Genomic DNA, 27,617 nt, shown 5'->3' on the forward strand with positions numbered 1-27,617 from the left:
GCAACTTGCACGCACGTCTGCAGTCTCAGAGAGTTCAAACCACACTGCGAGCAGCAGCACCAGTTCATGATGGGAGTGGTGACTGGGTGAGGGTAAGTAGGAGGCTGGGGCAGGGAGCGGGAGGGATAGTATGGTGGGAGTGGCGGACAGTGAAGTGTTGCAATTTAGATGGAGGGCCCTTGCGAATCCCAAAAGACAGTCGCCATAACCTTTCCATCTGAAGGAATGGTCTTTGCCTTTTTTGGTGCAGATTCTCCCTTGGTAACCCATTGTTTAGATTGTTGTTTGGTCTCAGGAGTGTAGTAAGGTATCCATGTTTCATCCACAGTGATGAAACAATGCTTAAAGTCCTGCGGATTCTTCCTGAACAGCTGCAAACCATCCTTGCAACACTTCACATGATACCGTTTTTTGTCAAGTGAGTAATCACAGAACCCATCTTGTGGATAGCTTTCTCATGTCCAAATGTTAATGCAAAATATTATCTCCCCTTTCATTCAAGATGCTCACAGCACTAGCAGTCTCGCGTACCTTAACTCTTCTGTCATCCATCACCATATCATGGATTTTATCAATGATTTCTGAAGTCGTAACTCCACAGGGTGTCCAGAACGTTCATCTACATCTACATGACTACTCTGCAATTTACATTTAAGTACTTGGCAGAGGGTTCATCGAACCACAATCATACTATCTCTCTACCATTCCACTCCCGAACAGCACGCGGGAAAAACGAACACCTAAACCTTTCTGTTGGAGCTCTGATTTCTCTTATTTTATTTTGATGATCATTCCTACCTATGTAGGTTGGGCTCAACAAAATATTTTCGCATTCTGAAGAGAAAGTTGGCGACTGAAATTTTGTAAATAGATCTCGCCGCGACGAGAAACGTCTTTACTTTAATGACTTCCATCCCAACTCACGTATCATATCTGCCACACTCTCTCCCCTATTATGTGATAATACAAAACGAGCTGCCCTTTTTTGCACCCTTTCAATGTCCTCTATCAATCCCACCTGGTAAGGATCCCACACAGTGCAGCAATATTCTAAGAGAGGACGAACGAGTGTAGTATAAGCTGTCTCTTTAGTGGACTTGTTGCACTTCTAAGTGTCCTGCCAATGAAACGCAACCTTTGGCTCGCCTTCCCCACAGTATTATCTATGTGGTCTTTCCAACTGAAGTTGTTCGTAATTTTAACACCCACTTACTTAGTTGAATTGACAGCCTTGAGAATTGTACTATTTATCGAGTAATCGAATTCCGAGAAATCGAATTCCAACGGATTTCTTTTGGAACTCACGTGGATCACCTCACACTTTTCGTTATTTAGCGTCAGCTGCCACCTGCCACACCATACAGCAATCTTTTCTAAATCGCTTTGCAACTGATACTGGTCTTCGGATGACCTTACTAGACGGTAAATTACAGCATCATCTGCGAACAACCTAAGAGAACTCCTCAGATTGTCACCCAGATCATTTATATAGATCAGGAACAGCAGAGGTCCCGGACGCTTCCCTGGGGAACACCTGATATCACATCAGTTTTACTCGATGATTTGCCATCTATTACTACGAACTGCGACCTTCCTGACAGGAAATCATGAATCCATTCGCACAACTGAGACGATACTCCATAGGCCGCAGCTTGATTAGAAGTCGCTTGTGAGGAACGGTGTCAAAAGCTTTCCAGAAATCTAGAAATACGGAATCAACTTGAGATCCCCTGTTGATAGCGGCCATTACTTCGTGCGAATAAAGAGCTCGCTGCGTTGCACAAGAACGATGTTTTCTGAAACCATGCTGATTACGTATCAACAGATCGTTCCCTTCGAGGTGATTCATAATGTTTGAATACAGTATATGCTCCAAAACCCTACTGCAGACCGATGTCAATGATATAGGTCTGTAATTTGATGTATTACTCCTACTACCCTTCTTAAACACTGGTGTGACCTGCGCAATTTTCCAATTTGTAGTTACAGATCTGTCGGTTAGCGAGCGGTTGTATATGATTGCTAAGTAGGGAGCTATTGTTTCAGCATAATCTGAAAGGAACCTAATCGGTATACAATCTGGACCTGAAGACTTGCCGTATGAAGCGATTTGAGTTGCATCACAACCCCTAAGCATCACTTGTGCCCATATGGCCACTCCGAAAATTTGGAAACCACTTATAAACTGTTCTAATCAAAGGTGCAGAGTCACTGTAATGATTATCAGGCTTCTCTTTAGTCTCCTGAGGCATTTTGCCTTTCATAAAGTAATGTTTAATCACCACGCGAAATTCTTTTTCGTCCATTTTTTGACAATCACTTAACTTCCTTGATTCACACGAATGCCAAACACAAAGAAATAGACTAATATGGCTGAAACTTGGTGTGTGTTCTTTCCAAAGATGCTACTAACTAAACATGACCTCGATACAAGTCCATAGTGCCATCTCTCGGACTTTGCATGGACTTTTCAAATGCCCCTCGTATATCGGTCTATAGCTGTGGGACAGTAATTGTATCCTTCCATCAGTGGGAGAGGTCCTATGAGATCTAAATGTATATGTTCAAACCAAAGATTTGTAGGGATGAAGCTTTGAAGCGGTGATCTGACATGTCTGCTAATTTTATTGCTTTGACAAGCCATGCACTGTCATACAAATTGCTTACAATCTCTGTCCATATGCGGCAAGACGAACACTCGCTTCACCATGTTTGTTGTGGTTTTAACACCTGGGTGTGACATGTTGTGCAGCAAGGTGATAATCTGTTGCCGGAAGTTCGCAGTAATGAATGGCCGTAGTCTGTTATTGGCAATGTCACAATATAGCTCAATGGCTGATGGAGGTAGTGCGATGCGATGGAGTTGCATGCCTGTCGGTTGCACCAACAAATCATATAATTCATCATCCAATTGTTGTGCCACCGTGAGAGCTTCAAAGTGAATTGCTTCAGAAATAGCTTCTATATGTGAGAGCGCGTCAGCTGGCACATTCAGTTCACATTCGACATGAGTGATGATGTTAGTAGTAAATTGACCAATGAAATCAAGATGTTGAAGCTGTCATGGTGAAGCTTTATCTGGGCTCTGTCGGAAAATATAAATTAGTGGCTTCTGATCCATTACCAAAACAAATTGCTGTCCCTCTAACATGTCAGAACTTTTTGATGGTTGCATAGGCAGCATACAGCTCAAGGTTGTATGTTAACCAATTTTGCTGTGAAGGTGGCAACTTTTTGCTAAAGAAGGCTATTGGTTGCCAGTGTTCATCCACGTGTTGTTGTAGTGCAGCAGCGATTGAGGAGGCAGATGCATCAACCATCAGAGCAAGTTGTGCTTGTGGTACTGGGTGTGCCAAGAGTGCTGCTTCAGTGATGGCAGCCTTCAAATCAGGAAATACCATTACAACTTGTAGGTTTCACTGAAGTTTATCCTTTGGTCTTGGTTTGCCTTGTACAAATTTGTTCAGAGGTGTGCGTGGTTAAGGACAAAACGACGATAGAAGTTCGTGACATCGAGGAAACATTGTAGTTCCTTCATTGTAGTAGGTTGCAGAAAATCAAGTATTGCATCTACCTTTTCTTTTTATGGCCAATTTCCTTGAGCATTAATGATATAGCCAAGAAATTGAATTTCTGTTGCCCCCAAGGATGCATTCGGACAAATTAATAATGGGGCTATGCTCACATAGACGGGTAAAGAGTTGTTGTAGGTGTGACAGTTGTACAGCTTTTGAGCATGATATGATCGAAACATCATCTATGTATTAGCAATTATCCAAGTCACGTGTGACCTCATCCATAAATCTTTGGAATGTCTGAGCAGCGTTATATAGCCTGACAGGCATACAAGTGAACTCGAACAACCCGAAAGGTGTGCATACAGCTGTCTTAGGAACGTTGACTGGTGCCACGGGTATCCAGTAAAAAGCTCTAACGAGATCCAGCATGGAGAATATGCTCTTACTGCAGACATTGGATGTGAAATCCTCAATGTTTGGTATAGGGTACTGGTCTGGAATCGTTCTTGCAGTTAGCTGTCAATAGTCTCCACAAGGACGCCATCCGTTGTCCTTTTTCAGTACCACATGGAGGGGGGGATGCCCAACTGCTACTTGACGGACAACAGATCCCCTTTGCAAACATGGATGCAAATTCCTGTTTAGCTACTTTCAATTTCTGTGGTGTTAAATGACGTGGTCGAGCATGAGCAGGTGGCCCAAGCCTGGTCAAAATGTAGTGCACTGTGTAGTGCTGTACGGGAGCTAGCATGGGAGCTTGACACGTGATCTCGGGAAACTGTTTCAAAAGTTCAATAAAAAGAGAATTTCCAGTTGTCACTCTGACGCTAGCATCTTCCACATGACCTACTAGTCATCTGCTAGCTACATTAGTACTAGTGTCCAGCAGGTATCGATGCCTGAGGTCAGGCACAAGTCCATAAGGATGTGTGATGTCTGTCATGACAAACTGCCACTCAAGCATGCTTCATAGGCCTGGGCTTAACACTAATGTGGTACTACCATATGTAGCTACTGTAGAACCATTGGCTGCAAAGAGGTGGTAACCAACACGCTTATGAGGTGGCAAATGGGCAGATGGGTAGACTAACACATCTGTGCCTGTGTCTACTAGGAACTGTAATTTCAGACCTTGGTCTGTGATAAACAATCGACAGCTGCTGTTTGGAGCATCAGTGGCCATCATCACTGAGCTCTTGTTGCTTTTCCCTGCTCACAAGGTGGGCTACACTTTCATGCCTCGGACCCGAAACGGCAGTGGTGAGTGAGTGACTACGTTTCCCGGGTGAGTGGTAGCTACGAGATCGGAGACTGTTCTGAGTTCACAGTGCGGTGACTTGTGTGGAAAGTTCAGTGATCTGAGCGTGTGGCACAGCAAAGTTGCGGTCCGTCTGCAGTTGTATACTAACTGTTGCAATGCACACAAATGGATACATTTCAAATATTCTATCGGCAGTTTGCGCTAGTGCATCTAGATCGCCAGTGCACACAGTTAGAATCTTTTAGATGAGAGGAGTTAGGCATGATAGCCAAATGCTTCACTGAATGTCATCGCTAACTGCGTTGCTTATCAACATACATAATCGGCGCAGCAGCTACGATGGAGTGCAATTGCCCATCTCTTCGGAATTAAGTAGTTTTTCCAGCCTTTTCACCTCAGATTGCAAAAGTCACGTGATTAGGGCACTCTTAAATTTTCGAATATCGGTCCACGCTCGGCAGTGATGATAGAATATTCTGCACCTCCAGTGCCATCTCTTTGCCGAGTGCTGCTACAACATAACTATATTTTGTATGGTCTGCGGTGACTTGTGCTAGGACAAATTGGCTTTCCAACTGCGCAAACCATAGCATAGGATTTTGTTGCCAGAACAGCGGTGGGTTTATTGTGATGTGGTTTATCATTGCACCAGCAGGTGTGTCTGCTGGTGGTGCAGGAACTTGACCTACCATTGTAGTAATACTGCAAAATCAGTAGGCTACAGATGCGTGGCACGGCTGCCGTGGAGTGCAGAAGATGTACGAAGCAGTTGAGTGTGCGATGCGGTTGACGTGACTGTACTTTTTGTCATGCAGTACGGTTCGGAGCGTAAACGTGTGTTGGATTGAACGCCTGTGACCATCGAATATCACATCGGGGTCACCAACTGTTACGGGTTAGCAATACTCTTTTTATTACTTTAGGAATTACCCGTAACACAAAATGACATTCGAGTGACAGAGTGAACAAACAACAGAATAAATAATATAGTTGGAAAGCAAAGAGTAAACATAGATGTCAGAGAAGTTGTTGCATGGAATCTTTCACTTGTGCTTAGCACTAAATCTTACACATATACACTGTACACTAGCTTGCATACACTTCAGTTGCAAATGATGGTGACAGGGCATAGTGGCCGATTTTGATGGTACCTGGTGAAAAAGAGGGCACACTCCTTTGAATGATGGTGTTACAACAACATCTGTTGACACTGGCAAAGTACTAGATATTGAAGTGTTGAGCAAATTTTGTCATAGTTCTGTGAGAGGGATTCCAGATCATGAATGTAATATGAACTATAAAGGCTCAAATGGAGGTCTGGTAGTGCAGGGAGTTGTCAGCTTGTTTACCAGACCTGTTGGCTCCGTTAACCTGCGATATGTAAAGTACCTTGGTGATGGTGATAATAAAGCTTTTCTTGAGGTTAAAAAATGTGCTCCATATGCAGCTCAGACTATTGTGCAGAAGTTAGAATGTGTGGGACATGTACATAAAAGACTTGGCACTAGACTTAGAAGGTTGAGACAAGATTTGTCAGGAAAAAAGTTATCTGATGGGAACGGAATAAAAGGGAGAGGGCAACTGACGGATGCAGAAATTGACAAGCTATAGGCATATTATGGCTTGGCAGTAAGAAGGAACACAATGGACTTGAAAAAATATGAAGCCAGCAGTTTGGGCCTTATATTTCCACAAAATGTCGACAGACAATAACACTATCCACAATTTGTGCCCTGGAGGAAGTGAATCACAGTGAGCTACCAAAGGTCAATTGCTGTTGGTGAAGAATATCACAGGAATTCTCTACCAGCTGCTATAATGGAAGCCATCAAACCTATATTTGGGGACCTTGCAAATGAAAACTTATTGAAGAAATGTTTTCGTGGCGGTACCCAAAACCCAAATGAAAGTTTCAATCAATGTCTATGTGAAAGAGTGCCAAAAAACCATTTTTGTGGGAAGAAATGCATTTGCTATTGGTGTTTATGATACAGTTTCATGTTTTAATTATGGTGTGCAAACCAGGAAATATGGTTTGGAGAAAATGAGACTTAAGCCTGGAGTGAACTGCATCGAAGCTTTGTATACGATAGACTGAGAGCATGTAGTGAATGCAGATAAATCATTTTTGGAGGTGATAAAATCAAGAAGAGTGCATCATAGGAATGTGAAAAGGAAGAAAACTGATTTATAAAATGAAAAAGAAACTGCTTATGGTGCTGGACAGTTTTAAAAGAATACCAAATATGAGCAGAAACTTTAACGGCCATTTTCTGCAAAACACAGATTTCTATACTTAGGCACATATAACGCCCAAAATAAATTTCCTATTACTTTCAAACTTGGTATGCTTATTAATCACAAACTCCTTAATGCAAAACTCTAGAATTTTCCAAATCTATTAAAAACTGTGGTAAAAATTGAGATAATTAAGTATAAAATTTGAGTTTTTTCTAAACATGAAGTTCAAAATGTAACAGCTCATTCATTTTTTCATGAATTAAATAAATTCTAGAGTTTCATACATCTGTAAGTATGGTTTGTATGCTGTGCAAAATTCATTGAAGAATCTCTCTTCCTTGTGAAGAAAAGTGTACCTATAGCAATAAATGCAGCCAATAGTAAGTGAAAAAATGATGAAATTTCATGCTGACAAAGTTTTATGAATTTATTAGTAAAAGGGTAGACAGTGGAAATTAAAATGTCCTGAGGTGCCTGTCCTGCACCAAGTTGGCTTGTGTGTTGTCCTACCCCCCTTAAAAGTGAAATAAGTAGAATATAAAAATATGAAAGTAAGACAACAGTTGTGATTGGCTTTACAATGAGTTAGTGAGGTTTTGTAGGTGTATTTAATTGGTAAGATGTTTTTTCAGTGTCCAACATCTTTAACAGATCATTTTTGCTTACAACATTTCAACAGTTGATCTAGTCCTCTGGTGCAGCAAACTGTGGTCTGTGGCCAGACTGCCTGGTTACAAATAATGAGCAGACATCAGACTAGCATATGAAGCATCAATAGAACATGACTAGATCCATTGTCAAATCAGTGTTTGCAAAAATAGAGTTATTAACTTGAGTAGGTGAGTTGAAACCTCAAAACATGAATCCCTTCTTGATGGGATCTACAGAACAGCATGAATGAATGAATGGATGAATGAGCCACTGAGTGAATAGAATCAATTGTAATTCATGATGAGTCCAAATTAAGTGTTTCAGTTGGTAAGATATTGAGCTTGGATTCAGGACTCCATTGATCCATCTTGATGTATGTTATCTATGGTTTCTTACATGAGTTCAGGAAAAGCTGCCAGGTGTGTCTTAGAACACAAGTAGGCTGTGGTGCATTGTGAACACTACACTTATCATGATAAAGATGATCCAGTGTTCCAACAGTTCTCCAGTGGCACTCCACAGCATGTTATTTTAGATAATGCTACCAAATGACTGAGGACAAAAACAGATGCATATCCATAATGTGGAAAATCCTGGTGAACTTCAGGTACCTTACAGTTCCAGTTAGAGCAGTGCAACTCAGGCCAGATCCTGATAGTCCTGAATTATTCACAGCTATGCTCAGTTGCATCTGCATCTGCTGCAATAATGGAGGGAAGAGGTGGAGGTGGTGTCTGAGAGATAACTCCCTAACAATGTGATGTGTAGATAGTACACAAAGAACAGGGACCAGTGGCAGATTAGCATTGATCTACTTGCTCTCATTCACAAACAGTTGTGTTTCTGCTATTATTTCAGAGGAAGGAACTTGTACTTTGAAAATGTGAGACGATCAACATTTTAAGGATTATGTTACATTTCATTATAGGTTTCAGTTAAGTTTTCTATGTTTCAATACTCATATTAGAGAGTTGCATAGTGTATTTATTTTTATATACACAAATTAGTCATGATGATGTGTATTAATATTTAATGTTCATAAATTAAAGTATATATGCAGCTTATAATTAAAAATAAGACATAATTTCCGGAAGACTTAAAAAAATTCGCATTACTACAAATTTTCCTGCATTGCTTATAAATTATAATATGTAGCTTTTGAAACAGGCACTTGAATTCAAAGGAAACTGTTACAACATTTACATACTTTGAAAGCCCAGTTATTTAATCGAGCAGGTAGGCCAGAGAATTTTAAGAGGAAAATGGATAGTTGAGGGAAATGGATAGTTTGAAGTTGTAGTTGGAATTAGTGAAGTTCAGTGGTAGGTGAGTTCAGGTGAGTAAAGGATTATAAATACACAGTCAAGCAGGATTAATGCAGGTGTAGGTCTAATAATGAATACAGAACTGCAAAGAAGCCACTACAAACAGCGTAGTCAAAGTGTTATAGTAGCCAAAATACACATGAAGCCAACACTCTCCACAGTAGTTACAATTTACATGCCACTTAGCTCCAGAGATGGTGAAGAGACTGAAGTAATGTGTGATGAGATAAAATAAATTATTTAGACAGTTAAGGGAGAGGAAAATGTAATTGTGATGTGTGACTGGAATTTGGCAGTAGGAAGAGGAGGAGAAGAAAATTAGCAGGAGAATATTGACAGGGGAAAAGGAACAAAATAGGAAACTCCTGGTAGAATTTTGCACAGGGCATAATTTAATCACTGCTAACACATTTTCTAAGAATCATGAAAGTAGGTTTCAGATTGATTATGTAATGGTAAGACAGAGATTTGGATCCAGATTTTAAACTATTAGACAATTCCAGATGTAGATGTGGATTTTGACAATAACACATTAGTTATAAACTGTAGACCAAAATGGAAGAAGCTGCAGAGAGGTATAAAACTAAAGAGATGGTACTTGGATAAGTAGAAAGAATCAGAGGTTACTGAGAGTCTGAAATGGAGCATTAGGAAACGATTGACGGAAATGGGGGAAAAGAATACAGTAGAAGATTATTGGATACCTTTGAGAGATGGAATGATGATCAAACAGGTAAAAAGACAAACCATAGTAAAAGTTGTTAGATATCATAGGAAATACTAAAGTTAATTTACAACAGCAGAAAATATAAAAATGAAGCAGGTGAAAGGAAATACAGACATTTAAAAAGTGAGATTGATAGAAAGTGCAAAATGGCTAGAGAACAAATACAAGGCTATGGAAGCATGTGTAACTAGGAAAAAATTAAAGAGCCTTTTGGAGTAAAGAGAAGGTGATGTATAAGTATCAAGAGGTCCAATGGAAAACCAGTACTAAGCAAAGAAGGGGAAACTGAAAGGTGGGAGGAATATGTGGAGGGGCTGTACAAGGAAAATGAACATTAAAGGCAATAGAAAGGGAAGAGGAAGTAGATGAAGATGAGATATGATAATGCAAGAAGAATGTGACACAGCACTGAAAGACCTAAGTCGAAACAAGGATCTTTGAGTATATAACATTGTATCAGAACTACTGATATCCTTGGAAGAGCCAGCCAAGACAAAATTGTTCCATCTGATGTGCAAGATGTAAGAGACAGGAGAAATACCAACAGAGTTCAACAAGAATGTAATAAGTACAATTTCAAAGAAAGCAGGTGCTGGCAGGTATGAATATTACCAAAATATCAGTTTAATAAGTCATAGTTGCAAAATATTGACACAAAGTACTTATGGAATAATGGAAAAATTGGTAGAAGTCTACATCATGGAAGATCACTTTGTGTTCCAGAGAAATGTAGGAACATGTGAGGCAATACTGACCCTATGACATATCTTAGAAGATAGGATAAAGAAGGGAAAATGTACATTTATAGCATTTTTAGAGTCAGAGAAAGCTTTTGACAATGTTGAATACAGTACACTCTGAAATTCTGAAGGTAGCAAGGATAAAATACAGGGAGCAAGAAGTTATTTACAATAAAGTGTGATGGTCTAAGAGGTACATCACAACAGGGAAATGAGCCTGTGACCTCTGAGAACTGTGTCACAGGTTACACCAAAGTTGTAATACGACATGTGCATGCCATACTAACCCACATAAATCGACTCGATGATACAGACTTAAATCTTCGAAACTCCTTGTAGAAGAAAATGAACTGAGACAGGGAATGGTAAAGTTGTTGTTTCATTTGATATCAGTAACAGTCATGGTGAAGCCTAACCAAAAAGTTTACATTTAAAAGTTATTTGCAACTTATACTGAGTCCAAGTGTCAGTTATAAGATTCAAAGGGCATGAAAGAGAAATAGTACTTGAGAAGGGACTAAGAAAGGGTTGTGATGTACAAGATGTGATCAAAAAGTTACAGGATTTTTCGTTTATCTTAAAGAATCTGTATTTATTCATCAATATCAACATTCTACTCTTCAAAGGAACCCCCTCAGGTGTAATAGACTTGTGCCAACACTTTTCCTGTCTTGGAAGCACTTCTGGAGCTCACTTTGCATTATTGTGTTCAGCTCCTTCAGTGATTCTGTTTTATCTCATGAGTGGTGGTGAAACGACGACATTTCACCATTCTTTTCAGCCTTGGAAATAGGAAGAAGTTGCAGGGCGCCATGTCCAGTGAATACAGTGGCTGAGTCAATGTAAAAGTTTTGCTTTTGCCAAAAAATCACAAACAAGCATTGAGGTGAGGTGTGAATGAGAGCATTATCGTCATGCAATTTCCATGATTGGTTTTGCCACAATTCTGGTCATTTTCTTCGAATTGCTTCATGCAAGCACCACATAAATTTCAGGTGGTATCCCTTATTGATTGTATGACCATGAGGCAGGAATTCGTGATGCAATATCTCATTGTAATTAAATAAAACAATGAGAAGAACCTACACATGTGATGGAACTAGTCAGATTTAACAATTGTGGAACAAACTTTGCTGCCACATGCTTCATGCCCAAAACATCTGAAAAAATTGATGTGCATGAGCTAGTGGGTATGCCTACGTTACCAGAAACCTCTCTGATGGTGATTCGGGAATTTTCCAAAACCATTTTCTTTATTTCTTCCACATTGTCGTCAGTAACTGATGTGCTAAGGCAACCAGGGCAGTTATCGTCTCCAGTTTTCTTGCGACCCTCTTTCAAATATTTGTACCACTCATCACCTCTAGTCTTACTCATAGTAGATTCACCAAACGCTGCAGTAAACATTTTGAATGTGGTGCTATGCTTTATTCCATTATTAAAGCAAAATTTAATGCAAATTCTTGGCTCCATCTTTTTCAAAAATAAAAATTCGCTGACCACTCAAAAACAACTATAACCTTTTTGACTGTCAACAGTAAACTAAAATTCAAAATAGCTGAAAGTGCAAAAATCCATCAGGAACTTGTTTTCTAACAAGATAAAAAAAAAATTAAAATAGGGTGTATGAAGTCTGCGAAATTATATTCCTGTTAATATTTTATCACACTTCACATCCCCTATGTTATTCCATCTATACTTTGAGCAAGCAGTAAAGGAAACCAAGAAAAATTTGGAGAAGTTTTTAAAATTTGGTAAGAGGACATAAAAACTTTACAGAAGAATGCAGAGGCTTACATGGGTTTGCAAAACTAATGAGGAGGAACTGAACAGAAGTGAGGAGATAAGAAAATTGTGGCACAACTTGACTAAAAGAAGGGATCAGTTGATAGAACACATTCTGCGATATCAAAGAATCATTGGTATAGACTTGGAGGGAAGTGTGGGGGTAAAATTGTAGAAGGAGACCAATAGATGAATACAGTAAGCAGGATCAAATGGTTGTAGATTTCAGTAGTCATTCAGAGGCTTGCACAGGATAGAGTATTGGGGAGAACTGCACCCAACCATCTTTGGACTGAAAACCATGATAATAGCGACAAGTACAACCAATATATTTTACCCAACCCATGCTGTGTTTTGGTTTGTGTATATGCCTTCGCTGTGATTCAAACTTCTTAAAAGCTACAATTTCCAATAAAAAAATATACAGAAGATAGGAAAAGAGCACTTACTTGACAAATGATTTTTATTCTAAGTGCTTATGGATTTTGAGCTTTGAGTCAGTTTTTAGGATGTGTTTGAGTGCCACAAGAGGAAGAGTACTGTCCACAACAGGAAGATGCCAAAGTTCAAATTACATCCTGGCACAGTTTTAACTTCCCATTTTGTGTACATGTGTCTTTTTGGACTCAGGGAGGATATGAAAAAACTACACCTTTATATAAGGAAACTACATCTATTCCTGTTTGCAGTAACAAGAAGAGATGAGGACTGTGTTAAGGAAGCTAATAAATGACCCCTTATCTTAAATGCCTCACTTTAGGAATCTGTACTATTTGTAGAAGTTTAGTCCTGTGTAGCATTTGCTTGCATAATTGAACACCTTACAAATAATGATATTGTAGCTTTCTTTAATTTTTATTTTGATGTACTTTTAATTTCTTTGTTTCAGAATGCTATATACGACATCAGTACAGGAGGTCACCAAAGGCTCATACGCATAAGAATTCTTTTGGAAGATAAAGTGAATTCTTAATTCCAAACAGTTTTTATGGCCATGACATTTTAAGTGACTATCAGACTTAATAAATCATTGCGAAAGACTTCTGGTGGTATTCAGCTTCAATGCCATACATTCTAGTTAGAGGGAACCTTGCATCATATGGACAGCGCCAACCTTGGAGAGTTCTTGTGTCAGGCTTGAAAGGTAGATCAAAAAATCATTAACATGTAGTAGTTGTAATGATTATTTTGAAATCAATAGTTCTTAGAGAGAGAGAGAGAGAGAGAGAAGGGATTCAGAAAGTTGTGTTGTGATTAGTACACACATAAATGGAAAAATATTCATTTCATCTATAGATTATTAAGTAATTGTGCCATCAAGTGGAATAGGGAGTTGAGAAATAACAACACACAAAAGTTAAAGGTAGAACTGCACAGCTTCCCTTTAACTCTGAAAAAGCAATGCACAGATCATGGCAGTACATCTACATCTACATTTATACTCCGCAAGCCACCCAACGGTGTGTGGCAGAGAGCACTTTACATGCCACTGTCATTACCTCCCTTTCCTCTTCCAGTCGCGTATGTTTCGCGGGAAGAACGACTGCTGGAAAGCCTCCGTGCGCGCTCGAATCTGTCTAATTTTACATTCGTGATCTCCTCGGGTGGTATAAGTAGGGGGAAGCAATATATTCGATACCTCATCCAGAAATGCACCCTCTCAAAACCTGGACAGCAACCTACACTGTGATGCAGAGCGCCTCTCTTGCAGAGTCTGCCACTTGAGTTTGCTAAACATCTCCGTAACGCTATCACGCTTACCAAATAACCCTGTGACGAAACGTGCCACTCTTCTTTGGATCCCCCCAGGGGGTCCACAACTCTTTTGTGGATACGTGCGTAGCGAGCACGGGACCCCGAGCTAATGTGGCCCTCCTTCCTTTCCGGGCTGCATACCTTCCCTTTCCGCATCCTTCCCCATCCCCCATCTTCGACCCCCCCCCCTCCCCCGCCTCCCCTCACCTCTGGCTCTTTCCTTCCCTTTCTCCCCCTCTGGGAGTATGGTTTGTGCCTACGTCTGGAGATGGACGGTCGAAACTGTTACTAATTCCTTGCTTTCTACCCTTTCAAGTCTTCGTCCTTCCTCTGTCCTTCTCTTTTCCTTACCTCTTCTCTTTGCCCTTTTCTCCGCTGCGGCGTTTGAGACGCCTCTTCTTTCCTTTCCCTTTCTCTTTTTTCCTCCCTGTGCGTGTCTGAAGGCCGACCCATGCATTTTTGTGCGTAGCCGGTGACGGGGTAACGCGTAATTCCCCGCCCCAGGTAGACAGGTAGGACACGTACGTACCCCCTGGTAACGGCCAGGCCCAGGGAGGGGTGATTACCCGAGCTGATACCTTCCAAAAGTGCCGATTGGTCCCTCCGTCCGTTTGTCGGGAGGTGTGACCTGAGGTGTGAACAATCACCTAAGGCGGGAGTGCCCTCAGAGAGGCCCCTCACAAGGGAGGAGCGCGCCATTGGAGACGCCGGTAATCATGGGGGATTCTTCCGCAATGGTTTCCTCACCTCCCACTATGTCTGCTCACAAGCGTAAGTTCACTGAGTCTCAGCCACAGACAATTCTTCCATCGTTGCCACAGTTCCTTGTTGTTTCTCGGTCTGACGAAGGTGACGACTTCTCCACGGTCAACCCTTTCATTATTCAGAAAGGTGTCGATGCAATTGCAGGTCCTGTAAAGTCTTGTTCCAGATTACGGAATGGCACCCTGTTGTTAGAAACAGTCAGTGCCCTCCAGGCACAAAAATTGCTGCGTACTTCTCTGCTCCACACCTTCCCTGTCCAGGTTGAAGTGCACTGCACTTTAAATTCCTCGCATGGAGTCATTTATACATGCTCCCTCGATGGATTGTCTGATGAAGAAATTCAGCACTACCTGTCTGACCAGAGCGTAATGGCTGTTCATAGAGTTATGAAAAGGGTTGACACGAACGTCATTCCAACCCGCACTGTCTTCTTGACATTTGACAAAGTTCAACTCCCATCGAAAATCAAAGCAGGCTATGAGATAATTTCCGTTCGCCCTTACGTCCCAAACCCTACGCTTTGCTATCGGTGTCAGCGGTTCAATCACACCAGCCAGTCCTGTTCCAATCTGGCCAAATGTGTTATGTGTGGCAAGGATGCCCATGAGGGTATTTGTCCACCTCCATCCCCTCGCTGCATCAACTGTATGGGTGACCACGCTGCTTCCTCTCGAGCATCCCTGAATATGGAAGTTAATAGGAATATAAAAAAAGGGAGGAAGGTTTATCTGTTTAGCAAGAGTAATAGAAGGCAGATTTCAGACTACCTAACAAATCAAAACGAAAATTTCTGTTCCGACACTGACAATGTTGAGTGTTTATGGAAAAAGTTCAAGGCAATCGTAAAATGCGTTTTAGACAGGTACGTGCCGAGTAAAACTGTGAGGGACGGGAAAAACCCACCGTGGTACAACAACAAAGTTAGGAAACTACTGCGAAAGCAAAGAGAGCTCCACTCCAAGTTTAATCGCAGCCAAAACCTCTCAGACAAACAGAAGCTAAACGATGTCAAAGTTAGCGTAAGGAGGGCTATGCGTGAAACGTTCATTGAATTCGAAAGTAAAATTCTATGTACCGACTTGACAGAAAATCCTAGGAAGTTCTGGTCTTACGTTAAAGCAGTAAGTGGCTTGAAACAGCATATCCAGACACTACGGGATGATGATGGCACTGAAACAGAGGATGACACGCGTAAAGCTGAAATACTAAACACCTTTTTCCAAAGCTGTTTCACAGAGGAAGACCGCACTGCAGTTCCTTCTCTAAATCCTCGCACAAACGAAAAAATGGCTGACATCGAAATAAGTGTCCAAGGAATAGAAAAGCAACTGGAATCACTCAATAGAGGAAAGTCCACTGGACCTGATGGGATACCAATTCGATTCTACACAGAGTACGCGAAAGAACTTGCCCCCCTTCTAACAGCCGTGTACCGCAAGTCTCTAGACGAACGGAGGGTTCCAAATGATTGGAAAAGAGCACAGATAGTCCCAGTCTTCAAGAAGGGTCGTCGAGCAGATGCGCAAAACTATAGACCTATATCTCTTACGTCGATCTCTTGTAGAATTTTAGAACATGTTTTTTGCTCGCGTATCATGTCATTTCTGGAAACCCAGAATCTACTATGTAGGAATCAACATGGACTCCGGAAACAGCGATCGTGTGAGACCCAACTCGCCTTATTTGTTCATGAGACCCAGAAAATATTAGATACAGGCTCCCAGGTAGATGCTATTTTTCTTGACTTCCGGAAGGCGTTCGATACAGTTCCGCACTGTCGCCTGATAAACAAAGTAAGAGCCTACGGAATATCAGACCAGCTGTGTGGCTGGATTGAAGAGTTTTTAGCAAACAGAACACAGCATGTTGTTATCAATGGAGAGACGTCTACAGACGTTAAAGTAACCTCTGGCGTGCCACAGGGGAGTGTTATGGGACCATTGCTTTTCGCAATATATATAAATGACTTAGTAGATAGTGTCGGAAGTTCCATGCGGCTTTTCGCGGATGATGCTGTAGTATACAGAGAAGTTGCTGCATTAGAAAATTGTAGCGAAATACAGGAAGATCTGCAGCGGATAGGCACTTGGTGCAGGGAGTGGCAACTGACCCTTAACATAGACAAATGTAATGTATTGCGAATACATAGAAAGAAGGATCCTTTATTGTATGATTTTATGATAGCGGAACAAACACTGGTAGCAGTTACTTCTGTAAAATATCTGGGAGTATGTGTGTGGAACGATTTGAAGTGGAATGATCATATAAAATTAATTGTTGGTAAGGCGGGTACCAGGTTGAGATTCATTGGGAGAGTGCTTAGAAAATGTAGTCCATCAACAAAGGAGGTGGCTTACAAAACACTCGTTCGACCTATACTTGAGTATTGCTCATCAGTGTGGGATCCGTACCAGGTCGGGTTGACAGAGGAGATAGAAAAGATCCAAAGAAGAGCGGCGCGTTTCGTCACCGGGTTATTTGGTAACCGTGATAGCGTTACGGAGATGTTTAATAAACTCAAGTGGCAGACTCTGCAAGAGAGGCGCTCTGCATCGCGGTGTAGCTTGCTGTCCAGGTTTCGAGAGGGTGCGTTTCTGGATGAGGTATCGAATATATTGCTTCCCCCTACTTATGCCTCCCGAGGAGATCACGAATGTAAAATTAGAGAGATTAGAGCGCGCACGGAGGCTTTCAGACAGTCGTTCTTCCCGCGAACCATACGCGACTGGAACAGGAAAGGGAGGTAATGACAGTGGCACGTAAAGTGCCCTCCGCCACACACCGTTGGGTGGCTTGCGGAGTATCAATGTAGATGTAGATGTAGATTGCCCCGTTTTTAAGGATGAAAAGCTCATCCAGGAAATCAGAGTGAAGGAAAAGGTGTCGACCTTTGCTGCTCGAAAATTATTCGCCAGTCGACAGCCCACCGTGCCTCAGACAGGAAAATACAGCACTGTCCTTGCTTCTCCTCGGCCAACAAAGGAGGCAGCCACGCAGACTTGCGACCTCACCTTTAGTGCCACGGTCGTTAGATCGGCCAGCGCAAAGATCGCCCGTTCAACCTCACCACTTTCGCCTGCCCACTCTCTGGCTCACCCTTCGTCGGGTTCTGCTAAATCTCGAGCCCAAAAGTCAGACACCAAGACTTCGAAAAAGGAGCACACTCGTGAAGAGTTTTTACGTACCGCAACTTCCCAACCATTGGTTCCTCCTTCATCTAAACATCATACTTCCAAGAAGGCTACAATGAAACCCAGTTCCTCTCCTTCTCCGCCAAGGCGTGTCCCATCTACAGCAACACCTGGCGGAAATCGCCCTCGGCCGTCTTCTGTGTCGCCGAGGCGCACTGCTGGCGGCCGATCAACCGGCCGATCGCTGGTGGCAGGAGCTGCTCCTGAACAACCTATGGATCAGGATCTTCTGCCTTCGGCTGAATGCCATTCCATGCTGTCGGTTGCAAGCTCTGAGCAGTCGTTGAGTTGACAGCAACCTTGGTCACATTCCTCCATTTTCTGTTCACCCTATGTCCATTATCCACTGGAATATCTGCGGTATTCGAGCCAATTGGGATGAATTGTCGATCCTCTTACGATCCTACTCGCCGGTCATCTTCTGTCTTCAGGAAACAAAGCTGCGTCCCCATGACCGCTTTGTTCTCCCTCATTTTCAGTCCGTCCGATATGATCTCCCCTCTGTTGAAGGCACTCCAGCACATGGAGGACTCATGATTCTTCTCCATGATACTCTCCATTATCACCCAATTCACTTAAACACTTCCTTCCAAGCTGTCGCCGTTCGTCTTTCCCTTTCCGGATACACGTTCTCTCTTTGTACTGTATACATTCCATCGTCCACACCAATGGCACGAGCTGATCTCCTTCATCTTCTTGGTCAGCTTCCACCCCCCTATTTGCTGGTTGGGGACTTCAATGCACACCACCCGCTTTGGGGATCTCCACATCCTTGTCCACGTGGCTCACTATTGCTAGACGTCTTCCACCAAGTGGATCTAGTTTGCCTCAACACTGGGGTCCCTACATTTTTGTCTGCCTCCACGACAAATTTATCTCATTTGGACCTTGAGGTCGATACTGTTCCGCTAGCTCGGCGCTTCGAATGGTTCGCCCTTGATGATACACACTCGAGTGACCACTTTCCATGTGTCCTTAGACTGCAGCCTCAACTGCCATATATGCGCCCGTGACGCTGGAAGTTTGCCCAAGCTGATTGGACACTTTTTTCGTCTCTATCGACATTCGATGACCGTCACTTTCCCAGCGTCGACGATGAGGTCACACATATTACTGACGTTATTCTTACAGCTGTGGAACATTCAATACCACACACCTTCGAATTGCCCCGGCACCCCCCAGTTCTTTGGTGGAGCGAGGCATGCCGTGATGCACTACGTGAGCGGCGACGTGCTCTCCGCGTTTTCCACCACCATCCTACTTTGGCCAACTGTGTCCGCTATAAGCAGTTCCGTGCGCGATGCCGTCATGTCATCCGCGATAGCAAGAAGGCAAGCTGGAAATTCTTTATTAGCTCATTTAACACCTTCACTCCCTCCTCGGAAGTTTGGAGTCAGCTTCGACGGTTCTCAGGCATGCCTAGTTTCTCCCCGGTCTCTGGCCTCACTGTTGCGCATGATACATTAGTGGACCCCGTCGCAATTTCTAACTCGTTGGGTCAGCACTTTGCTGAGATTTCGAGCTCTTAAAATTACCCGCCAGTGTTTCTCCCGAAGAAACCTGAAGCGGAAGTGCGACCTCTTGCTTTCTCCTCTCAAAATCACGAAAGCTACAATACTGTTTTCTCCATGCGGGAACTCCAACATGCACTCTCTTCTTCTCGCTCCTCCGCCCCAGGACCGGATGGTATCCACGTCCAAATGTTGCTGCATTTATCAACCCATAGTCTGCGTTACCTCCTTTGCCTTTATAATCGAATTTGGACCGACAGTACTTTTCCCAGACAATGGCGGGAAGCTATCGTCATTCCTGTTCCGAAACCTGGAAAGGACAAACATCTCCCCTCTAGCTATCGCCCCATTTCTCTCACGAGTAGTGTCTGTAAGGTTTTGGAGCGTATGGTGAATTATTGTTTAGCGTGGTGGCTGGAATCCCGCAGTCTTTTAACACCTGCCCAATGCGGATTCCGAAAGCATCGTTCTGCAGTTGACCATCTTGTTGCTCTCTCCACTTATATCATGAACAATTTTCTCCAGAAACGCCAAACAGTAGCAATATTTTTTGATCTGGAGAGAGCATACGATACCTGTTGGAGGACAGGCATCCTCCGCACACTGTTCTCTTGGGGCTTTCGAGGTCGGCTGCCCCTTTTTCTTCGCGAATTTATGGCAGAGCGCACATTTAGGGTGCGGGTGAACACTACTCTCTCCCGTACTTTCTCCCAAGAAAACGGGGTACCCCAGGGCTCCGTGCTGAGTGTTGTACTGTTTGCCGTTGCCATAAATCCAATTATGGATTGTCTCCTTCCTGATGTCTCGGGCTCCCTCTTTGTGGACGATTTTGCGATCTACTACAGCTCTCAACGGAGTAGCCTTCTTGAACGACGTCTTCAAGGATGTCTCGATCGCCTCCACTCTTGGAGCATCAAAACCGGCTTCCGTTTTTCTCCCAGTAAGACCGTTTGTGTTAATTTGTGGCGACGTAAGGAGTTTCTTCCGCCCTCCTTCCATCTAGGTCCTGTCAACCTTCCGTTTTCAGACGTCGCTAAATTCTTGGGTCTTATGTTTGACAGAAAACTGTGCTGGTCCTCCCACGTTTCCTATCTTTCGGCTCGCTGTTTGCGATCCCTCAACACCCTCCATATCCTGAATGGTACCTCCTGGGGAGCGGACCGAGTGGTCCTTCTCCACCTCTATCGCGCCTCAGTGCGCTCGAAATTGGACTATGGAAGCGTAGTTTACTCTTCTGCTCGGCCGTCTATTCTTCGGCGTCTCGACTCTATCCACCACCGTGGATTACGTTTAGTGTCTGGAGCTTTTTACACTAGCCCTGTGGAAAGCCTTTATGCTGAGACTGCTGAACCTCCGCTGTCCAATCGGCGAGCAGTCCTTCTGAGTCGTTATGCTAGCCATCTGTCTTCCATGCCTGCTAATCCAGCCCATGGCATTTTTTTCGACGCCTCCTTTGATGTAGGGTATGCAGGCCGCCCCTCCTCCCTACTACCACCGGGAGTCCGCTTCCGTCAACTGCTCCATTCTCTTTCCTTCTGCTTTCCTAAAACCTTCTTGACAACTTGGGGTACAGCACCGCCTTGGCTCTGTCCGCGGATCTGCCTGCTCCGTGACCTTTGTCGATTTCCCAAGGATGGTACCCCTTCACTTGTTTATCGTCGGGCATTTGCTGCTCTATGTGCACAAATGACGGCCGCCACATTTATTTACACCGACGGCTCGAAAACATCATTCGGTGTAGGGAGTGCCTATATTGTCGGCGACACCCCAAATCACTTTCGGCTTCCCGACCAGTGTTCGGTTTATACTGTGGAGCTTTACGCTGTTCTCCAGGCTGTCCACTACATCCGCCGCCATCAGCAGATACAATACGTTACCTGCTCAGATTCTCTCAGCTCTCTCCTCAGTCTCCAAGCTCTTTATCCTGTGCACCCTCTGGTCCACCGGATTCAGCACTGTCTGCGCTTGCTCCACCTGGGGGGCGTCTCGGTGGCGTTCCTCTGGCTCCCGTGACACGTTGGTATCTGTGGAAATGAGGCGGCCGATATTGCAGCCAAGGCTGCAGTCTCTCTTCTTCGGCCAGCTATTCAATCGATTCCCTTTGCCGATCTACGGAGCGTTTTATGTCGTCGTGTTGTTCATTTATGGCACGCACATTGGTCGACACTTCCCCATAATAAATTGCGGGACGTGAAAGCTCTTCCTTGTGCTTGGACCTCTTCCTCCCGAACGCGTCGTCGGGAGGAGGTAATTTTAACTAGACTCCGGATAGGGCACTGTCTTTTTAGCCATTGACATCTTTTAAGCGGCGATCCTCCCCCACTCTGTCCCCACTGCTCTCAGCTGTGGACCATAAGACACCTTTTAATTGAGTGCCCCTATTTTAATCCGTTACGCTCCCGTCTACAGCTATCGCCTGATATATTGTCGATTTTAGCAGATGACACGCGCTCAGCTGACCGCGTTCTCAAGTTTATTAGTGCCAGTGAAATGACGTCAGTCATTTGAAGCCTTTTTTGGGGACAACCAACCCCTTTCTGTAGTGGATTTTTAAGCCTTTCTTCTGCTTTTAGATTCTCCAATTTTATGACTTTGGTTCCCATTGCTGCTGGTTTCCATATTCGGTTTTTTACTGTTTCCTAAGTCACGGACCGGGCGCTAATGACCATAGCAGTTTTGCACCCTAAAAATAAAAAAAAATAAAAATAAAAAAAATCTTCTTTGGATCTTCTCTATCTCCTCTCTCAACTCGACCTGGTATGGATCCCACACTGATGAGCAATACTCAAGTATAGGTCGAACAAGTGTTTTGTAAGCCACCTCCTTTGTTGATGGACTACATTTTCTAATGACTCTCCCAATGAATCAACCTGGCACTCGCCTTTCTGACAATTAATTTTATATGATCATTCCACTTCAAATTGTTCCATAAGCGTACTCCCAGATATTTTACAGAAGTAACTGCTACCAGTGTTTGTTCCACTATCATATAATCGTACAATAAAGGATCCTTCTTTCTATGTATTCACAATACATTATATTTGTCTATGTTAAGGGTCAGTTGCCACTCCCTGCCCCAAGTGCCTATCCGCTGCAGATCTTCCTGCATTTCGCTGCAATTTTCTAATGCTGCAACTTCTCTGTATACTACAGCATCATCCACGAAAAGCCGCATGGAACTTTCGACGCTATCTACTAGGTCATTTGTATATATTGTGAAAAGCAGTGGTCCCATAACACTCCCCTGTGGCACGCCAGAGGTTACTTTAACGTCTGTAGACGTCTCTCCATTGAGAACAACATGCTGTGTTCTGTTTGATAAAAACTCCTCAATCCAGCCACACAGCTGGTATGAGATTCCATAGGCTCTTACTTTGTTTATCAGGTGACAGTGCGGAATTGTATCAAACGCCTTCCGGGAGTCAAGGAAAATGGCATCTACCTGGGAGCCTGTATCTAATATTTTCTGGGTCTCATGCACAAATAAAGTGAGTTGGGTCTCACACGATCACTGTTACCAGAATCCATGTTGATTCCTGCAGAGTAGACATCATTTTTTGAGAGTTGTAAGCCTTGCTGTAGTACCTGTTCAACAGCCAATGGGCTGAAAAGTCTCTTCTGTCATACAGTGTGTTAAATAAATTTAGATTTGATAATGGTACATAAGGTAAGCACCACTATACAATTTAGGGAAGCTTTGGAGTTTAAATGTGTGAACATTTATATTACTGCACCAAAAATAGTGAATTAATGACAACAGTGGTTGACGTATACTTTTTATCCTTTTATGACGCATCACAGAGTCCCTTCATGATGACCTAATTTCTTCTAGCCCTCAGTTGCTACAGTTTTTAGCTTTATACTTTTGTAAAAGCTGAATCTTATGAAATAAAACAGAAATGCAGAAGTTCAGTTCTTTCAGCATTACGGACTCTCTCTGCTGGATTGAACAAACCTAACCTGTGACCATTTGTACCGCAGTTCTGTGTATTCATTCCATAGGCTCTGTTACTCCTGTCTGATATGGATCCCACACACTTCAGCAATATTCTAGGATAGGGCACATGAGTGTTTTGTATGCAGACTCCTTTGTAGACTAATTGCATTTCCCTAATATTCTACCAATGAACTGCAGTTTGCCACCTGCTCAACTTACAGCTAAGACTATGTTGTTGTTCCTTTCATACTCCAACAAAATATTACACAAAGGTATTTGTAAGAGCTGACTTATTCCAACTGAGAGTCATTGACGTTATTCTCACTAATGGGATATTACGTGTTTCCTTTTATGAAGTTATATGTTTATGAACATTAAAGAAAGATACCAATCTCTACAGCACTTTGAAATCTTATCAAGATCTGACTGAATTTTTATGCAGATTTTTTTTTTTTTTTTTTTTTTTTTTTTTTCAAACAGTACTTAGATGTAGTTAACTGCATCATCTGAAAAATGTTCGAGGTTACTATTAATATTGGCCATAAGATCATTAAATCATAAATATACAATGTGAACCACAAATGTCCCACCGCACTTTGGGCAGCTTGTAAACAGAAGAAACAAGAGCATGGCTGGGACTGATGAATGGGGCTGAGAACCAGAGGGCTGGAACAGGAGGGAAGAGAAATGAAAGGCTGGGTCCTGTGTTGGAGGTGGAGCTAATTTTAATGGTGTGCTACTGTCCCCTCCCCCACGGCCAAATTTAACACCTGGTGTCTCTGCTGCTGCTGGATGGCCACTTGTCCTAGTGTCAAAAGCCCTGTGCCAACAAGCAAATACCCAGTCAAGTGATGAGACAGCACCACAGATGGCCCCACATGTGTTGACAGCTTGTGATGGAGGAGTGTGCATGGCTGATGGACATGGAGGAGCTCCTATCAGTGTCATACTGTAGGAAATCAAAAAAAGTGTTAGCACCTCATCCATAGGAGCGTTTGCCATGTCTTTCTTCATCTGTGTGGAAATTCAGAGGCATCAGATGTTGAATCCCATCTCTCCAGCAGAACTTGCTGAAAACCAGGGGCTGAAATTGAGCTCAGTTATCTGTCACCAACAAAGGAACATTCTGCTGAGCACTGCAACCATAGCTTACACACTTGTGGACCAACAGTTGACCACGTACAGAAAGTTGGAGTTCACATCAATGACAATCAGCCAGGTAGTACCCAGGAAGGAGCCTGCAAAATCAACATGAACCCACTCCCATGGGTGTAAGGGTGTCGGCCAAGGTGAGAATGTTTGGCAGAGAGCCGTTTGCTGCCATTGATACTGATTACAGTTGCAGATAAGATGTTTGACATGCCGACCTTTGCCCAGCCAGTACAGATGGCACTGGATGTGCAGTTTAGTTCACAAGATGCCCACCTGACCTTATTGTAGGTGTCATAAGACTCGATCATAGAGGTTCTGTTGGGACTACCCAGGGAGACTGTTCATCTGTGGTTAGTAGGATAACTCCTTCCATCAGGTGCTGAAGGTGGAAGTAACGTCACAACCAATTGGAGTCCCGACCGGGAATGTGGCCCAGCCATCCCTGTTGTATGTACTGCAGTACCTTTTGTAAGATGGTGTCCTTGGCCACTTCTCCACCCAACTGGAAGCACAAGATCTCATCTCGATTGAACTCCAGGTCAGGACCCATTGTGCAATGGGAAAAGGTATCTGCATTAGTGTGTTGAGCGGTATTGCAGGAATGAATTTTGTAGTAGTGTCTGCTGAGAAAGAGTGCCCAGTGCTGGAGTCGGTGGGCAGTCTTCTCAGGTAGCTTTGCTAAAGGATCAAAGAGAGAGGTCAATGGGTTATGATACATAATGAAGTGAAACTTCGCTCCATATAGAAATATATGAAATTTCTTCAGCATACAGATGATTGTGAGGGCATATCTCTCTTTTTACAAGTATCTCTTCTGGGTGGCATTGAGCGTCTTAGATTCAAATGCGAACGAATGTTCAGAACTGTCCACATCTCTGTGTGCCAGGATTGTCCTCAGGCCCCATTCAGAGGCGTCTGCCACCACTGCTAGCTATGTGCCTGGTTGAAATGTGCTGAGACATTGTGCCAATGGGAGGGCTTGCTTCAGGTTGTTGAACACCTGCTCATGTGCCTCCGACCGTACAAATGTCATGCCCTTCTCCTGTAGGTTGTTGAAAGGGTGTGCAATTGACCCCACACCTGGGGTAAATTTTCCATCATACATTACTTTTCTCAAGAAGGACTGGAGCTCCTTTATATTTGTGGGGCGAGGAAGCACGATGATGGCTTTGACTAGCTTCTGAGAGTTGATGATGTCCTAGATATTCTACCAATGGTTGAAAAACAAAAAGAGAGATTTTCTAAGATTGCATTTGAGGTCTAAGGACTGGAAGGAGTGTAACAGCCACTGAAAGTTTCCTAAACATTCTTCCATTGTGGCTTACGTCACTACAATGTTGTCTAGATTATTTATGCAGCCTGAAACATCCTGCAGCAGTTGCTCAAGAGACCATTGAAAAATTGCGAGGACACTGTTCACCACGAAAACTAAGTATCTGAAGTGATATAATCCTTGTGGCGTATTTACTACCAGGATTTTCTACGATTCTTCATCCAGAGGTTGTTGCAAGCCAGCTCTAGAGACATCAACCATGATGAAATACTGACCTCCTGGAGGTGCAGAGAAAAGATCATCTGGTTTCAGAATGGGATACGTATTGATCTCTGACTGGGAATTGACTATAACCTAAGTCTCCGATAAGGTGCAGTTTCCCCAATGGTTTTTTTCACAGTTACCACAGGTGTTGCTCACTCACTTGCAGACCCGGATTCATTGACATCCAAGGCTGTCAATCTATCTAGCTCATTCTTGATAGCATCTTTCAGTGTGATCGGTATGGGTCATGAATGGAAGAAGCAAGGGTGGGTCGATTTCTTTAATGTAATGTGCACCACAAAGTTCTTCACTTTTCTCAGATCTCCAGAGAAAATGTCAGGCTACTCCTTAGTGAAGGTTTCCAGCTCCAAAAGCAGTACTTATTCTGAGACCAGGTGGACCGAGTCATTGATGACAAATCAGAAAGCTGGAAAAACATCAAAGCCAAATAGATTCTCCGTATCTGTATGATGAACAACAAGGAAGGTGAGGTGTCATATAACATTTTGTACATCGCCATGATTGAGAGTTGTTCTTCGAGTAGAATGTGCTACTTGTTATGTACCACTAAGCAGTGAGCTGTGGATTGTAGGGGAAGTACTCCCAGCTGGAGATACATTTGAGTGTTTAACAGGGGCATAGAGGCACCGGTTCATCCTGTAGCTGAACTTGGTTATTGTGCAAAGTGAGTGTGATGAACAGTTTCTTATGTAACACCGCTGTGGTGTGGGACTCAGAAGAAATCATGTTAATTTCCGTTAGTTCCTGTTGAAGCAAGTGTTTTTTGTCCAGAGCATGGTAGACAGATGAGAAACACCCTTCCTTCCAGTATGCCTTGCACTGTGTCCACCTGTTGAGGCAGTATAAAGTCCAGACATGATGGAAATGAATGCCAGTTGGGCAGCTGAGACCTCTTTCCTTGTTTATGAGGTGGAGCTGCAGTGCGGCGGTGTTGGCACTCTACTGTTGCCACATTTACTGTGCCAACAAAGTAGGATCCATCTGCCGCACCTGACGTGATGGCTGCCCCCTCACTCCGGAATTGTAATCTACAGCCTGGGGCTGGGGAACTTCAAAGGATTTAACCCAATTTAAAACATCCTCAAAAATAGGGTCCTGAAATTGTTGTGTGTCATGATACACCTCGTTATTTGGAGCCACTCCTCTGCATCGAATTACTTATTTACTGGAGTCACAAAATGGCATTTCCTACTAAGTCCCTGCAGGTCAGCCACCCATGACTGATTAGGCTGCTTATAACACTGGTAGAGTCCATACGGGATGCAATGACATGGCAGTGTCAGTGAAATAGGTGGTTAACAGAACACACATTTCCTGAAACGTCAGTTGTGTCAGTTCCATGAGAGGGGCAGCCATGCAATGACAGTTGTTGTAAATAAGAGAGGGGCTAACTCAGTCACAAATTCAATGTAGAATCTGATAGGGATTCCGTTGGCCCTGTAGCTTTTTTGAGTTTTAATGACTTCAGCTGTTTCTCGAAGCCACAAACACTAGTACCTA

The 27,617-nt window shown here is 43.1% G+C and overlaps 1 long non-coding RNA gene across 1 annotated transcript in view; it reads left to right on the forward strand.

Annotated features, from left to right (window-relative positions):
- Positions 1-13,308, forward strand: part of LOC124591392 — a 50,727-nt gene extending 37,419 nt beyond the window's left edge. The window contains exon 3 of the long non-coding RNA XR_006977172.1: positions 13,138-13,308. This is a non-coding gene — a long non-coding RNA (uncharacterized LOC124591392). The remainder of the gene's footprint in view (positions 1-13,137) is intronic.
- The last annotated feature ends 14,309 nt before the right edge of the window (positions 13,309-27,617 follow it).

This window comes from Schistocerca americana, chromosome 2, assembly GCF_021461395.2.
Source record: "Schistocerca americana isolate TAMUIC-IGC-003095 chromosome 2, iqSchAmer2.1, whole genome shotgun sequence".
NCBI lineage: Eukaryota > Metazoa > Arthropoda > Insecta > Orthoptera > Acrididae > Schistocerca > Schistocerca americana.